This window comes from Schistocerca nitens, chromosome 2 (assembly GCF_023898315.1).
Source record: "Schistocerca nitens isolate TAMUIC-IGC-003100 chromosome 2, iqSchNite1.1, whole genome shotgun sequence".
NCBI classification, from domain to species: Eukaryota; Metazoa; Arthropoda; class Insecta; order Orthoptera; family Acrididae; genus Schistocerca; species Schistocerca nitens.
Window position 1 is genome coordinate 816,745,216 of NC_064615.1, and position 4,106 is coordinate 816,749,321.

The 4,106-nt window shown below is 41.6% G+C and overlaps 1 pseudogene; it reads right to left on the reverse strand.

Annotated features, from left to right (window-relative positions):
* Window positions 1–345: 345 nt before the first annotated feature.
* LOC126238012 (5S ribosomal RNA) lies at window positions 346–463 on the reverse strand (annotated as a pseudogene).
* Between the last annotated feature and the right edge of the window lie 3,643 nt (window positions 464–4,106).

The window sequence follows — 4,106 nt, forward strand, 5'->3', positions numbered from 1 at the left end:
CAGGATTCGAACCTGCGACCGTAGCAGTCGCACGGTTCCGGACTGCGCGCCTAGAACCGCGAGACCACCGCGGCCGGCCCTGCATCGATTTTCATATGGGGCAGTGTTCACTGGGGGTACATAGTTGAAGCAGATCCTGCTGTGGTAAAAGGGGAAGTACAGCAAGTGGCTCATTGGGATCATCCGACCGCCGTGTCATCCGCAGCTGAGGATGCGTATAGGAGGGGCGTGGGGTCAGCACACCGCTCTCCCGGTCGTTATGATGGTTTTCTTTGACAGGAGCCGCTATTTTTCGGTTGAGTATCTCCTCAAATGTCATCATGAGGCTGAATGCACCCCGAAAATTGGCAACAGCGCATGGTGACCCGGACGGTCACCCATCCAATTGCCGGCCACACCCTACAGCGCTTGACTTCAGTGATCTGACGGGAACTGGTGTATCCACTGCGGCAAGACCGTTGCCACAAAAGGGAAGCAGCAACGCAAAAAAGACGTGTACAGGATAAACGATTAGCACAAGCAGTGGACGTTGACCCTCGACATAAACACATATAGCGTGTTCGAAAAAATAAGTAGCGAAATCCGTTACTGTTCGCTTACGTGATTGGAGATCCATTGATGAAAACAATTACTTGCCCAGAAATCGCGTCGAGAGCAACTCAGATCGTTCGAATATTTTTGCGCACTACAATACATCCCAACATACAGAAACAACCACACATTATGAGTATGTGGATTGTTAGACTGAGTGTTTCTTCTTCACTCAACAGTAATATGGCTTACTATGGCTTATGAAAGGCTGCGGCATGGTTGCTCTCCTATGCCAAACTCGTCATCTCAGTATAGCACTTGCAACCTACACTCTGCATTATTTGCTGTCTACAGTTTTTACATTCTACACCTCCCTTTATTACCGTGGAAGCTATTCTCTGATGTTTTAATGGATGTCCTACATTTCTGTGCTTTCTTGTTGTCAGTGTTTTCCATACGTTCCTTTCCTCGCCAGTTGGTTCAAATGGCTCTGAACACTATGGGACTTAACTTCTGAGGTCATCAGTCCCCTAGAACTTAGAACTACTTAAACCTAACTAACCTAAGGACATCACACACATCCATGCCCGAGGCACGATTCGAACCTGCGACCGTAGCGGTCGCGCGGTTCCAGACTGTAGCGCCTAGAACCGCTCAGCCACTCTGGCCGGCTCCTCACCAATTCTGCGGAGAACCTCTTTATTCCTTACTTTATCAATTCAACTAATTTTCAACATTCTTCTATAGCACCACATCTCAAATGCTTAGACTCTCGTCTGTTCCGATTTTTCCACAGTCCATGTTTCACTGACATGCAATGCTGTCCTCAAAACGTACGTTCTTAGAAATTTCTTCCTCAAAGTAAGGTCTATATTTGGAACTAGTTGACCTTTCTTGGCCAGGAATGTCTTTTTTCCAGTGCTTCTCTGGTTTTTATGTCCTCCTTGCTCCGTCTGTCATGGGTTATTTTGCTGCCTCTAGGCAGTTTATCTACTTGGTGTTCACCAACACTGATGTTCAGTTTCTCGCTGCTTTTATTTCTGCTACTTCTTGTTACATCCGTCTTTCTTCGATTTCCTCTCAATCTATATTCTGTATTCCTTAAACTGTTCATTTCATACAGCAGTTCCAGCCATTCTTCTTCATTTCCACTATAGATAGGAATGTCATCAGCGAATCTTATCATCCATATAATTCCACCTTGAATTTTAATTCCACTCTTGAACAGTTCTTTTATTTCCGTCATCGCCTCTTCGATGTAAAGATCGAAAAGTGGGGGCGAAAGACTATATCCTATCTTACACTCTTTTTAATTCGAGCACTTCGTTCTTGGTCTTCCACTGTTATTGTTCCCTTTTGGCTCTTGTACATATCGTGTATTACCCGTCTTTCCCTGCAGCTTATCCCTTTCTTCTCTCAGAATTTCGAACATCTTGCACCATCTGATACTGTCGAACGCTTTTCCAATTCGAGAAATCCTGTGAACGTGTCTTGATTTTTCTTTAGTCTTGCTTCCATTATCAACCACAAAGTTAGAACCGTTTTTCTGGTTCCTTTATGCTTTCTAAAGGCAAACTGATCGTCATCTAACACATCATCAAATTTCTTTTCTATTCTTCTGTATATTATTCTTATCAGCAGCTTGGTTGCATGAGCTCTTAAGCTGACTGTGCTTCAATACACGCACTTGTAGGCTCTTCTGACCTCGGGAATTGGATGAGCTGTTTCTGAAAGTATGACGGTATATCGCCAGTCTCATACATTCTAGACATCAACGTGAATAGTCGTTTTGTTGCCACTTCCCCCAACGATTTTAGAAATTCTGACAATGTTATCCATCCCTTTTGCCGTATTCGTTCGTAAGTCTTCTAAAGCTCTTTTAAACTTTGTTGCTTGTATTGGATCCCCTATGTCTTCTATGTCAACCACTTTTCCTTCTTCTACCACGCCATCAGACAAGTCTTCCCCCTCACAAAGAATTCAATCAGTCTTTCCACGCCGGCAGGAGTGGCCGTGCGGTTCTAGGCTCTACAGTCTGGAGCCGAGCGACCGCTACGATCGCAGGTTCGAATCCTGCCTCGTGCATGGATGTGTGTGATGTCCTTAGGTTAGTTAAGTTTAATTAGTTCTAAGTTCTAGGCGACTGATGGCCAAAGAAGTTAAGTCGCATAGTGCTCAGAGCCATTTGCACCATTTTTAGTCTTTCCACCTATCCGCTCTCTATTCTGAATTTAACAGTGGAATCCAAAAGTTTTCAAAAAGCAATGTAACTAAATTTGGCACTGTGTTAAGGAATGTTATATGGATACACACATACGTTATCATTTTTATTGCGGTTATACATTCTTAATTATAAACAATTGAACTTTTTTCAACAAGTTGAGTACAAAAGTTCCTTTTTTAAAAAATCTGTCAGAATGTAATTAATGTAATTTTGTACTATTTTTGATATACCATTGTTACAAATATCTGCGGTACAGAATATTGATATCTCCTTCTGCAAGACTTTTACAGCTCTCCAAATTTCTATAAAAAATTTTAAAAAACGCAAATCTCAGAGCTTTTGTCTTAGATAAATGCCTTACTATTGTAGTAAATGAAAATTTGTTCCACAGAATGTTTCAATGTCGTATAGACTAATTGCACGCGAAATTTAAGAACTGTTATGTCAGTGGTTTGCTAGGGAAAGATACATAAAGTTACCAAAATGTAAGTTACGGGAAACCTAAATCAGTTTGTATTAGGCCTGAGTCAGATTGTATTAGGCCTTACCTTATCAGGGTGAATTAGTACGAATCGTATGCATTCTGCTCTTCACCGTCAAGCAGTCTTTTCTCCCCTTGTCGTCTTAGGTCAACCTGAATATCAAGCAGCGTAACAATGGTGTCAGCTGTATAAATTCTGCTGTTAATGGTTTCCTTCATTGTCGACAGTGTGAAAGATCCTGATCAAATCCTAGCCCCTGTAGAGTCCGTAGTCTGCCAATATTAGCACAGCTACGAATTAAACGAGCATCATACGCTGAAACTTCATCAGCAGTTGTGGAAACAAGTGTTGTTTTGTGGCACGTTTTTCCTATCGAAGAGTTGTAACTTTCATTAGTATTATGAGTTTTTCCATGCACACACTTTTGTAGAAGTTCTGCACCTGCTAAACACTGAAATATTCCCCACATTGTGACTCCATAAAACTGGAAGAAAATACCACACGAATAGGTAATATGAGGAAATACAGAACAAAGGGGCCTGGCCTCCTACAAGCTTTTGTTAATTACTGTTTTTATCATGCTTAGGAGTGGAACTGGAATATTCAGGAGTTCAAATTTTAATACCATGTAGTAAATGAAGATCCAATAAAAAGCTTTCACAATTTTGGTCGCTTTTGCCTACATACTCCCTTACCCTTACCACCCTTACTCTTAATTTTTCTATTGCTAAGTCAGTCCTTCCGACAGTCATTTCTTTTTCGATTTCATCACTTTTTCCATGCAACCATTTCGCCTTGGCTACCCTGCAGTTCCTATTTATTTCATTTCTAAGAGGGTTGTATTTCTGTATTCTTCAATTTTCCTGAAC